The sequence below is a fragment of the Mobula hypostoma genome, chromosome 6 (assembly GCF_963921235.1).
Source record: "Mobula hypostoma chromosome 6, sMobHyp1.1, whole genome shotgun sequence".
Classification (NCBI taxonomy): domain Eukaryota; kingdom Metazoa; phylum Chordata; class Chondrichthyes; order Myliobatiformes; family Myliobatidae; genus Mobula; species Mobula hypostoma.
In genome coordinates this window covers 41,631,735-41,645,770 of record NC_086102.1, presented here as the reverse complement: position 1 = coordinate 41,645,770, position 14,036 = coordinate 41,631,735, and positions in this window count along the sequence as shown.

Below are 14,036 nucleotides of genomic sequence, written 5' to 3'. Positions count from 1 at the left end.
TTATACTCAATACTTTGATTAATGAAGGCCAATGTACCAAAAGCTCTCTACCTGTGACGCCACTTTTAGGGAATCCCAGATCCCTCCATTCCACTGCACTCCTCAGTGCCTTACAATTAACCCTGTATGTTCTCCCTTGGTTTGTCCTTCCAACGTGCAATACCTCACACTTGTCTGTATTAAACTCCATCTGCCATTTTTCAGCCCATTTTTCCAGCCGGTCCAAGTCCCTCTGCGGGCTCTGAAAACCTTCCTCACTGTCTACTACACCTCCAATCTTAGTATCATCGGCAAATTTGCTGATCCAATTTACCACATTATCATCCAGATCATTGATATAGATGACAAATAACAATGGACCCAGCACTGGTCCCTGTAGCACACCACTAGTCATAGGCCTCCACTCGGAGAAGCAATTCTCTACTACCACTCTTTGGCTTCTTCCATTGAGCCAATGTCTAATCCAATTTACCACCTCTCCATGTATGCCTAGCGACTGAATTTTCCTAACTAACCTCCCATGCGGGACCTTGTCAAAGGCCTTACTGAAGTCCATGTAGACAATATCCACTGCCTTCCCTTCATCCACTTTCCTGGTAACTTCCTCAAAAAACTCCAATAGATTGGTCAAACATGACCTACCACGCACAAAGCCATGTTGACTCTCCCTTATAAGTCCCTGTCTATCCAAATGCTTGTAGATTCTGTCTCTTAATACTCCCTCCAATAATTTACCCACTACTGACATTAAACTTACCGGCCTATTATTTCCCAGATTACTTTTCGATCCTTTTTTAAACAACAGAACAACATGAGCCACTCTCCAATCCAACGGCACCTCACCTGTAGACAGCGACATTTTAAATATTTCTGCCAGGGCCCCTGCAATTTCAACACTAGTCTCTTCAAGGTCTGAGGGAACACCCTGTCAGGTACCATGAATTTATCCACTTTAATTTTCCTCAAGACAGCAAGGACCTCCTCCTTTTCAATCTGTACAGTTTCCATGATCTCACTACTTGTTTCCCTTAATTCCATAGACTTCATGCCAGTTTCCTTAGTAAATACAGATGCAAAAAACCTATTTAAGATCTCCCCCATTTCCTTTGGTTCCACACATAACCAACCACGCTGATCTTCAAGAGGACCAATTTTATCCCTTACAATCCTTTTGCTCTTAATATACCTGTGAAAGCTCTTTGGATTATCCTTCACTTTGATTGCCAAGGCAACCTCATGTCTTCTTTTAGCCCTCCTGATTTCTTTCTTCAGTATTTTCTTGCACTTCTTATACTCCTCAAGCACCTTATTTACTCCCTGTTACCTATACATGTCATACAACTCCCTCTTCTTCTTTATCAGAGTTGCAATATCCCTTGAGAACCAAGGTTCCTTATTCCTATTCAATTTGCCTTTAATTCTGACAGGAACATACAAACTCTGCACTCTCAAAATTTCTCCTTTGAAGGCTTCCCACCTACCGACCACATCTTTGCCAGAGAACAACCTGTCCCAATCCACGCTTTTTAGATCCTTTCTCATTTCTTCAGATTTGGCCTGAGTTTAACTGAGGTATATACAGTATAAAGACAAAAGAAGGGCCAAAGACACCAAGATGACAGTATTTCCCTTGGAGGTCAAAAGCCAAGAGGCATAGACTTAAAGTACTTGTAAAGATGAAAAATGTTTTCACCCAAAATGTGATAGGTATCGAGATCTTATTTTCGGAAAGAGTGATTAGGGCATTATTTGAAGAACACATGGATGAAGTGATAGAATAGCGGCTGAGACTGCATTGCTCCTTTTGACCAGCACAGTTGCAAGCTATATTGTCTCCTGTGTTGTATTTTTTCACTAATTCTAAGATCAGCTGTCTCAATGTTTCTATTCTGCTCTTTTACTCTAACTTACCTCCATATGAACTTGCAGTATTATTTACTGAATAATACTGAATTTAAAACTAAACTGTAAGGTACTGGTCTAAATGAAACATACTATTGATGAATAAACAATTGTGATAATGCATATCGAACAATTGAATGAAGGTTCTTTTTGGTATCAACTTTGCCAACGAGTATAGAGTGTAAAATAAGTACATTACAGGTAAACTGTGTGCTGAACCTGTAAGACCCTAGATCAGCAACGTTATATTATCCAGAAATGGGTGATTTTGGAGTTGATTCAGCAGAATATAAAGGGGTGTAAAAATGAAGGGAAACTTGATAAAGATTGATTATATTCACATTTATCTAAAAGGGATGATATATAACTCATAGGCAGATAAAGGAACACTTTTCAACAAGGGGTTTGCTGAAGAAGGGAACTAATAAGGTATGAAAATATTTGCCAAGGAATCAACTCAAATATATTCCAATGGTTTACCAAGCCATAGTCTCTGCTTAGCAAGTATCCAGTCCTTTTCAAAACTAATTTTATGTACGTGGATCATACTTTTAGAAATGTTTGCAATTACAGCACAAAGAATTTTATTATTTTCTCAGGTTTATTTATGATATTTATCAATCATATGCCTGCCACTTTTTATTTAGCACTGTACAATATTTTAAATGTTAGCAAAATTTACATTTTCATTCTTGTTTTGTGAATCCTCTAATGGCTGAAATTTGTGTGGACAGCCAGTCAGTCGCCACACAAAAATCAAAATTGCTCTAGATATCAGAAAGAAGAACTTGTTGTCAGAAGCACTTGCAACTTTATGATAATGCTCTGTGTTGTGAAGGCCTTCATGTGGCAAAAGTATATCATGTTGGACAGGCCTTGACCATGAAACAGTTCAGAAAGACTGATAGAAGGCAAAGTTACACCAACAATTTTTCTTCACTCTCTCAGTAATTTTGTACTTTGCTCCTGACTTAATGCTGAGTGGCAAGGATCTAAGATTATATTGTGAATCAATGCTCATACATATGTGTGTGCCTGTAGAATATATAGACATACACCCAATGGCTACTTTATTAGGTACCTCCCGTACTTAATGTGGCTACTGAGTGTATGTTCATGGACTTTTGCTGCTGTAGCCCATCTTCTTCAAGGGTTGACTTGAGTGCTTTCAGAGATGCTCTTCTGCACACCCCTGTTGTACATAAGGACCTAAGAAACAGGAGCAGGAGTAGGCCATCTGGCCACGGACTCATCTCCACCTACCTGCCTTTTCCCCATAACCTTTAATTCCCCTACTATGCAAAAATCTATACAACCTTGTCTTAAATACATTTGCTGATGTAGCCTCCACTGCTTCATTGGGCAGAGAATTCCACAGGTTCACCACCCTCTGGGAAAAGCGGTTCCTCCTTATCTCCATCCTAAATCTACTCCCCTGAATCTTGAGGCTACGTCCCCTAGTTCTAGTCTCACCTACCAGAGGAAACAACTTTCCTGCCTCTATCTTCTATCCCTTTCATAATTTTATATGTTTCTATAAGATCTCCTCTCATCCTTCTGAATTCCAGCGAGTACAGTCCCAGGCAACTCAATTTTCATAGTCTAACCCCCTCATCTCTGGAATCAACCTGGTGAAACTACCCTGCACCACCTCCAAAGCCAGTATATCCTTCCTCAAGTACGGAGACCAGAACTGCATGCAGTATTCCAGGTGCAGCCTCACCAGTACCCTGTACAGTTGCAGCACAACATCCCTGCTCTTAAATTCAATCCCTCTAGCAATGAAGGCCAACATTCCATTTTCCTTTTTGATAGCCTGCTGTTGCACCTGCAAACCAACATTTTGTGATTCATGCACAAGCACTGCCAAGTCCCTCTGCACAACAGCATGCTGCAATCTTTTACCATTTAAATAATAATCTGCTCTTTCACTTTTCCTTCCAAAGTGGATGACCTCACATTTACCAACATTGTACTCCATCTGCCAGGCCCTTGCCCACTCACTTAACCTATCTATATCTCTCTGCAGACACTCCGTATCTTTTGCACAGTTTGCTTTTCCACTCAATTTGGTGTCATCAACAAACTGGATGCACTACACTCAGTCCCCCCCTTCCAAATTGTTAATGTATATTGTGAACAGTTGCGGGCCCAGCACCAACCCCTGTGGCACACCATTCACCACTGATTGCCAACCAGAGTAACACCCATGTATCCGAACTCTCTGCTTTCTAATAGTTAATTAATCTTCTATCCATGCTAGTACATCACCCCCAATTCTATGCATCCTTACCTTATTGGTAAGTCTTTTATGTGGTACCTTATTGAATGCCTTCTGGAAAACCAAGTAAATAATGTCCATCTGTTCCCCTCTATCCACTGTGCTCATTATATCCTCAAAGAACTCCAGTAAGTTTGTCAAACAAAACTTGCCTTTGCTGAATCCATGCTGAGTCTGACTGATGGGATCCATTTCTTTCCAGATGTCTCGCTATTTCTTCCTTAATGATAGCTTCAAGCATTTTCCCAACTACAGATGTCAAACTAACTGGCCTATAACCACCTGCCTTTTGCCTACATCCTTTTAGGAACAGTGGTGTGACATTCACTATCTTCCAATCTGCTGGGATCTGCCCAGAGTCCAGAGAATTTTGGTAAATTGTCACCAAAGCCTCCACTATAACTTCTGCCATTTCTTTCAGTACCCTGGGATGCATTCCATCAGGACCAGGGGACTTGTCTATCTTTGGGCCCACAAGTTTGCTCAGCACTATATCTTTGGTGACAGCTATTGTATCAAAGTCCTCTGCTCTCATCACATCCATACATCTCTAACGTGTTTGACGTGTCCTCCACCGTGAAGACCGGCACAAAATAGTCATTCAAAGCTTCTGCCATTTCCTCATTACCCAATAACAATTCCCCTTCTCATCTTCCAAGGGACCTATGTTCACCTTAGCCACCCTTTCCGCTTCATATAATTATAAAACAATGTTACTATCTGTTTTTGGATTTTGTGCTAGTTTATTTTCACAATCTAGCTTCTCTTTCTTTATTGCTTGCTTAGTGGTTCTTTGTTGCTTTCGAAAGTTTTACCAATCTTCCTGTTTCCCACTACTCTTGCCAACTTTGTATGCACATTTTTAGCTTGATGCCTTCTTTTATTTCCTTAGTTATCCAAGGCTGGCTCTCCCCACCCTTACTGTCTTTGCTTTTAATTAGAATATACTTTTGTTGAGCACCGTGAAAAATCTCTTTGAAAGTCTTCCACTGTTCCTCAACTGTCCCGCCATATAACCTGTGTTCCCAGTCTATCCTATCCAACTTTTCCCACATTCCATTGTAGTCTCCATTGTTCAGGCATAATTTTAGATCGAAACTATTGCACCTTCCATTTGTATGAGAAACTCAGTCATACTATGATCACTCTTTCCAAGAGAATCCCTAACTACAAGATCACTAATTTTACCAATCTCATTGCACAGGACCAGATCTAAGAGAGCATGTTCCCTTGTAGGTTCAGTAACATGCTGTTCAAGAAAGCCATCATGGATGCATTCTATGAAGTCCTTCTCAAGACTGTCTCAACCAACTTGATTCACCCAATCTATGTGCAAGTTAATGTCCCCCATGATAACTGCTTTTCCATTCTTACATGCTTCAGATATTCCTCTCTTTATTGCCTGTGCCTCTGTAATGTTATTATTTGGTGGCCAATAGACAACTCCCATCAGTGTTTTCCCTTTACTATTCCTAATCTCTACCCAGATGGATTCAACATTCTACTCCTTAGATCTTATATTGTCTCTCACTATCACCCTGATCTTCTCCTTAATTAGGAGCGCTGCCCCAGCTCCCTTACCTTCCTGACTATCTTTCATGTATTACCTGATATCCTTGGATATTTAATTCCCAATCCTCTCCAGCCTGCAACCACGTCTCTGTAATGGCCACTAAATCATACCCCTTTATACTGATTTGTACCACAAGTTCACTGACCTTGTTTCGAATACTACAGGCATTCACATAAAGTGCCCTTACAGGCAGTGTGCCTTTAAAATCTTGTAATCTTTTACTCTTTTGCACTTTTCTTCACCCCACTCTTTTCTCTTTTTTATCTTTTGTTTTTTTCTTTACCTTTATCCACACTTATCCCTACTTCTCCAATCTTTTTAACCTACCCCCCTAACTCTTCGTTTTGAGCCCTATCCATAGTCCTAGTTATGTGATTCGCTAGGATCCGGGTCCCATCACGGTTCAGGTGGGTCCGTCCCATTGGTACAGCTCCCTCCTTCCGCAATACTGGTGCCAATTTCCCATGAATTCAAACCCACTTCTCACACACCAATCCTTGAGCCACACATTTATCTCTCTAATCTCCTTGACCATATGCCAATATGCACGTGGCTCAGGTAGTAATCCTGAGATTACCACCCTTTTGGTTCTGCTTTTTAATTTAGTCACTAGCCGCTCAAATTCCCTTAACAGTACCTCTTTCCTCGTTCTACCTATGTTGTTGGTACCCACATTGACCATGACAACTGGATCTTTTCTCTCCAACTGCAAATTCCTCTGCAGGTCAGATATGATGTCCCAAACCCAGGCATCAAGGAGGCAACACAGTCTTCAGGACACTCTATTCTCATGACAGAGAACTGTCTGTTCCACTGACTATGCTATCCCCAATTACCGCAACATATCTCCTCTCTCCCCTCCTTGAATAGGTCCCTGGACCACGGTGCCACAGTTAGACTGCTCATCCTTCCTACAGCCCCCACTCTCATCCACATAGGGAACAAGAATCTCAGACCTGCTGGACAAGCTCAAAGGCTGAGGATCCTCCAGCACTGTCCCTTGGATCCCACTACCTGCCTCCCTTGCAGTCCCTCCCTGTTGCCCCGACCACAGGCTCAATTTGAGGTATCTAATCTAATTGTAATGTGTGGTATTTGAGTTATTGCTGCCTTCCTGTCAGCTTGAACTAGTCTGGCCATTCTCCGCTGACCTCTCACATTAACAAGGCATTTTTGCCTGTAGAGCTGCTGCTCATTGGATGTCTTTTGTTTTTCACACCATTCACTGTCAGTTCTTGATACTGTTGTGCCTGAAAGTTCCAGGAGTCTCTGAGATACCCAAACCACCCATCTGGCACCAATAACCATTCCAAGGTCAAAGACACTTAGATCACATTTCTTCCACATTCTGATGTTTGGTCTGAACAGCAACAGAACCTCTTGACCAGGTATGGATGTGTTTATAGGTTGAGTTGCTGCCACGTGATTGGCTCATTAGATATTTGCGTTAATGAGCAGGTGTAAAAATGTATCTAATAAATTGACCGCTGACTGCATGGGTGTGCCTGTAGAACATGTAGTTATATACTGAATAAATGCTGGAACTACTGGAAAGCCCAGAAAAATCCACACCATTGTGATTGACTGGTCAACCTTTAAATTCATGCTATTGTAGCCCTTCAACTAACTGCATATTAAGTTATTTTTCCCACACATAGGAGAAATGACTCATCATTGAACACCAATATGGTCAATGCCTGCAAACTGAAATAGTGCAGAAAATTTGCAATTGGAATATTATGTTGTATTGCTTATCAGAACATAGCTCTCAATAACCATCAGTCATAACATTATCTACAACATAACCAAGAGATTTAAATAGTGTGCAGGAAATCTCTGAAATTTATTAAAATGCTAATCACCTACAGTACTGTGTAAAACATAAGAACATAAGAAACAGGAGCAGGAGTTGGCCATCTGGCCCATCAAGCCCACTCTGCCATTCAATAAGGTCATGGCTGATCTGGCCATGGACTCATCTCCACCTACCTGCCTTTTCCCATAACCCTTAATTCCCCTGCTATGCAAAATCTATCCAACCTTGTCTTCAATATATTTACTGATGTAGCCTCCACTCCTTCATTGGGCAGAGAATTCCACAGATTCACCACTCTGGGAAAAACAGTTCCTCTTCATCTCCATCCTAAATCTACTTGCCCGGACTTGAGGCTATGTCCCCTAGTTCTCACCTCGCCTACCAATGGAAACAACTTTCCTGCCTCTATCTTATCTATCCCTTTCATAATTTTATGTTTCTATAAGATCTCCTCTCATTCTTCTGAATTCCAGCAAGTACAGTCCCAGGTGACTCAATCTCTCCTCATGGTCTAACCCCTCACCTCTGGAATCAATTTGGTGAACCTCCTTGAAAGCCAGTATATCCTTCCTCAAATAAGGAGATCAGAACTGCACGCAGTACTCCTGTACAGTTGCAGTATAACCTCCCTATTCTTAAATTCAATCCCCCTAGCAATGAAGGCCAACAGTCCATTTGCCTTCTTGACAGCCTGCTGCACCTGCAAACCCACCTTTTGTGATTCATTCACAAGCATTCACAAGTCTCTCTGCACAACAGCATACTGCAAATTTTTTTACCATTGAAATAATTGTAGCCCCCCGGTAAGCCTCAGGCTCGCTCAACTCGCTGTCGTCTAGGGGAAGCAGCCTTCAGCCCCGCCAAACTGGGTAATCATGTTTGTGTAGATGCTGTGTGATGAACCCCACCCCGCCAATACAATACACCATATACGATTAAATGAATTACAATTTATAGATATTACTGGAACTATGTAATTAATGGAGATAAAATATAAAAGGAAGATAAAAGGCGCCAAACTTATCAAAGTTCAATCTCTTCATGCATAAACAGTTGGAGCTCTAGTAACAATCCTCTCTTTACCATTTGCTCCCCTCTGACCATTTCGACCCGCCGCCTGGGACCAACGACGGTGATCGACCAGACACTCCACACGAGTCTGTCTCTGTCTCCTCTCCTCACCAAAGACCCTGGACCTCGGACTCCTGCTCAGGGTCTGACCCCGTTAGCCAGCTCACAGCACCCCGTTCACTCTCTCTCTCCCCATCGTGCCTTCTGCCACAAAAACCCGCGCATAACAATAGCTTACAGACACACAAGAAAGAATAACATCTATCCCAATTGGTTCGTTTGCTCTCTTTTCAATAATATATCCCAAACAAGATGCTAGCAAGAGAACTTTCTCAGCAGTTAACATAACAAAGAAGCCATTTTAATTAGCCTACGCAGTAACATAAAAGAGACACCTTACATAATAATCTGCTCTTTCATTATTCCTTCCAAAGTGGATGACTTCACATTTACCAACGTTGTACTCCATCTGCCAGACCCTTGCCCACTCATTTAACCTATCTATATCTCTCTGCAGACTCTCTGTATCTTCTGCACAATTTGCTTTTCCACTCAATTTAGTATCATCAGCAAACTTAGATACACTACACTTGGTCCCCTCTTCCAGATCGTATATCGTGAACAGATGCGGGCCCAGCGCTGTACCTCAGCACATACAACAATAATAAACCAATGTCTGTATCTCTCAACAGCCTTATTATTCCTGCACTATCATGTACCTATGTAACATATTCTAGAACACCTCTAATCATATTGGCCTCCACCACCACTCCAGACAATACATAGCATCACTCTCTAAGTTAAAAACAAAAAGCCCACAATACTCATTTGAATGTATCCCTCTCACAGTAAATGCATGCCCTCTGGTATTAGATATTTCAAACCTAGGCAAATATGTATACATATTGGCTGCCTACTCTATGCCTCCCATAATTTTATGACCTCCTACCAGCTTCTGCAGCTCCAGAAAAAAAATAATCAAGATTTGTCCAACCTGTCCCTATAGCATCTGCTTTCTAATCCAGAGAGCTACCTGCAAACCTCTCTGTACTCTCTTCAAAGCCTTGACATCCTTCCCATAATGGGGTGACCAGAACCAAAGATAATATTCCAGATGGAGTTTTATAAAGCATCGAGTAACTTCCCAACTCTTGAATTCAATTCCTCGACAAATAAAAGCAAGCATGTGATATGCCTTCTTTCCCATCCTATCAATCTGTGCAGCCTCTTTCAGGAAGTTAAGGACTTGGACCACAAGATCCCTCTGCACATCAACACTGTTAAAGGTCTTGCTATTAACAGTGTACTGTCTGTTTACATTTGCTCTCCTGAAGTGCAGCTTCTCATATTTGTCGGGGTTAAACTTCATCTGCCATTTTTAAGCTCATATCTGCAACTGATCTATATCCTACTGCATCCTTTGCCAGTTTTCTACATGATCTACAATATCACCAACCTTTGTAGCATTTTTAAATTTACTAACCAACCCAGCCACAGTATGTTTCTCATCCAGGACATTCATACTCACAACCAGCAGCAGTCCCGGTATAGATCCCTGTAAAACCACCAGCCAGAATATGTTCCTTTGACCATTACCCTCCGCCTTCTATGGGTAAGCCAGTTCTAAATCTAAACATTCAAGTCACCATGCATCTTAATCTTCTGGATGAGCCTCCCATAAGGGACCCTGTCAACCATCTCACTAAAATCCATGTAGACAACATCCACAGCTCTACCTTCACCTTCTTCACTTCCTCAAAAGCCTCAGTTTATTAAGACCTGACACATGAGCCCTCTATCATGGTCACTCTGAGTACAGCTGTGTTTTTGTCCCTGAGTAACTGCACAACTCCCCCACACCCACCCCCTTCCCACTTCTACTTCCTGCTCCATTTTTTCTAAAACAGCAAAACCACGGAACATTGAGAATCCATTCCTGTTCTTCTTGCAACCAAGTCTCTGTTATGGGCACAGTGTCATAGCTGTATGCTGTTATGTATCTATGCTCTAAGTTCATCACCTTACCCTTAAAATGCCTAGTATTAAAATAGACGCATTTCATCCTGTCCATCCCATTGTATCTACTACATTGCCCTGCTTGTTCTTACTGGTCATGGCATCGACCTTCCTCTCAATCCCTCCACTTCCTGGTTCCCATCCTTCTGCCAAACTAATGTTAACCCTCCTGGGTAGCAGTAGTTAGCTTCCCAGTTAAGATATTGGTTCCCCTCCAGTTATGGTGCAAACTGTCTCTCTTATTCAATATTCAAGATTGTTTATTGTCATTTGTCACGCCACGTGTCACCCCTGCCCCAGTAAAGTTTCCAACGATCCAAGAATCTGAAACCCCACAGCTGCCACTCATTTATCTGCCCTACCTTTTCTGACTGGCATGTGGCACCATGAATAATCCAGAGATGAACACTTTTGAGGTCCTTCTTTTCAGCCCCTTTCCTAACTCCCTATATTTGTTGTATAGGACCTTTTCTCTCTTTCCACCTCGTCATTGGTGTACCACAGCCTCACCCTCCTGCTCGAAAATGTTCTGGAGCTCTGAGACATCCTCAACCCTAGCACCCTGGAGGCAACACACCATCCTGGGTGAACAAAATCAGTGTAGACACCTACTGCAGATAATGGACGGCCTCCATACAATGCTTTCAATGATTGCATCCTCTAAGTCTTCATTTTCATTGTAACATTCAAGACGATTGATGATACCTTCAAGTTCTCTGTAGTCCTTAACTTGTTGAATTAGTGAAATAATTCATTTTCACTCGCAGCTGTCTCTGGCATCTCCAAGTCTGAATGCTTGCAACCACAGTGAGCAAAACAGTTTGGAAATGTCTTTCTGCTTACTTTTTGCCAACTATCAGTGACAAAAATCACTGCTTTAACACTAAATGTGTATGAACACAAACCAACACAACTGACACTATTTAAAAACTGTTCACCCTAAGCACATTGTAGCATCTAGCCTCTCAAGAGTGCGTGACCGACACTAGTTAGAACCTGTTCTGCAACAGTCTCTTGCCCCAATTAAGTGGTATCAGGTCCCAAATAAATGAAGGGAATCGCTGTAATTTTCTTGATTAGTTTTGTTCTTTAAGAGTTGTCCCAAATAAGCTGCTCCCCCAATTAACCAACACACACAAAATGCTGGTGAACGCAGCAGGCCAGGCAGCATCTCTGGGAAGAGGTACAGTCGACGTTTCGGGCAGAGACCCTTCGTCAGGACTAACTGAAAGAAGAGCTAGTAAGAGATTTGAAAGTGGGAGGGGGAGGGGGAGATCCAAAATGATAGGAGAAGACAGGAGAGGGAGGGATGGAGCCAAGAGCTGGAAAGATGATTGGCAAAAGGGATACAAGGTTAGAAAAGGGAGAGAATCATGGGATGGGAGGCCTAGGGAGAAAGAAAGGGGGAGGGGAGCACCAGAGGAAGATGGAGAGCAGGCAAGGAGTTATTTTGAGAGGGACAGAGAGAAAACAGAGAGAGAGAAAAAAAAAGGAAAAAATAATAAATAAGTAAATAAATAAGGGATGGGGTAAGAAGGAGAGGAGGGGCATGCCTGATGGCATGAATATTGACTTCTCTAACACTCCGTTAATGCCCCTCCTCCCCTTCTTACCCCATTCCTTATTTATTTATTATTTTTTCCTTTTTTTTCTCTCTCTGTGTTGCTTGAATTTCCAGCATCTGCAGATTTCCTTGTGTTTGCGCACCCCCTCCCCAATTAACTGATGGCCCAACGAACTGGAATCCACTGTACTTTATAATATCTGGAAAAAAATTTATCTTGGTTAATGAAGGAAGAAACAGATCTAGACAATAACTTGTTCCAAACTTATGAAACAATTCTGGGTGTCAACCTAGGGGTGGGGAAGGAGTACAGGCTAGGAGGTCATGGGAGAAGCCAAGTGGGCAGGGGAAGTGATGGGTGGCAAAAGTAAAGGGCCGGAGAAGATGGAATCTGATAAGAGAGGAGAGTGGACCCTGGGAAAAAGGGAAGAGGGGGGAGGGTGATAGGCTGGAAGAGAAGAGGAGAGGTGAGGGGGGAGTAAGAGTGGGGAATGGAAGAAGAGGGAAAGAAGATGGGGAGAAATTACCCAATGTTAGATGTTTGTGCCATCAGTTTGGAGTCTACCCAGATGGAATATGCGGTGTTGCCTCATCATGGTAGCAGAAGAGTTCATGTTAGAATGGGAATGGGGACTGGCTATCAGGAACTCCTGCTTTTTGCAGGTGGGACGAAGGTGCTCGATAAAGCAGTCCCCTAATCTGTGAGGGGTCTCGCCAAAGCATAGGAGGCTGCATTGGGTGCAAGGGATACAGCAGACTACCCCAGCAGATTCGCAGGTGAAGTGTTGCCTCACCTGGAAGGATGGTTGAGGGCCCTGAATGGAAGTGAGGGAAGAGTTGAATGCGCAAGTGTAGCACTTCTTCCACTTGCAGGGATAAGTGTCTGGAGGGAGATCAGTGGGGAGGGATGAATGGATAGGTTGTTTCTCCAGATTCCAGTATCTGTAGTCACTTGTGTCAGCAATTAGGAAGTTTCATGATGAGCAATTGAATCATTTAGTATTAGAAAGTTTATGGACAAGTGCCAGTAAATAGGGTTAATACAATTCAGTGTCTCTGACCATAGGTTCTGCATTCTACTTTCTGGTTTGGCACCATGATAGCGTATTGGTTAGTGCAATGCTATTACAGCTCAGGGCGGTGGAGCTCGGACTTAATCCCAGCGTCCACTGTAAGGACTTTGTATGTCCTCCCTGTAGAATAGGTAGGTTTCCTCCGGTTTCTCCCACAGTCTAACGATGTATCCGTTAGTAGGTCATTTGGTCATTGTAAATTGTCCTGCGATTAGGCTAGGGTTAAAGTGGGGGTTGCTGGGCAACGCGGCTCGAAGATCCCATTTCATGCTAAATAAAAATAAAATAAATAAAATCTGGTGCTGCTTGAGTTGTTGAGTGTTTCCAGCATTTTTGTATTTTTTTCTCAGACTGCTAATTTTTTTCTGCAGGTTTTTTAAAACATGAGCCATTAAGACGAGTCCACGTTGTGCAAAGCAAGAGGGAGCATAAGTCATTGAAGTGAGAGTGTAAAAAGCAGGAACAAGCACGGAGAGGCGCCCGTCAGAAAGTGAAGAGCCGTCACCGCGTCGGGAACGTCAGCGGAGCATGCGTCAGAGAGCGAAAGGCCGGCCCCGAGCTGCGGAACGTCAGCGGAGCATGCGTCAGATAGCGAAAGGCCGGCTCCGAGCTGCGGAACGTCAGCGGAGCATGCGTCAGAGAGCGAAAGGCCGGCCCCGAGCTGCGGAACGTTAGCGGAGCATGCGTCAGAGACGCGAATGAACGCAGGAGCCGCAGAACGTCGTCCGCTGCTCCCGGGA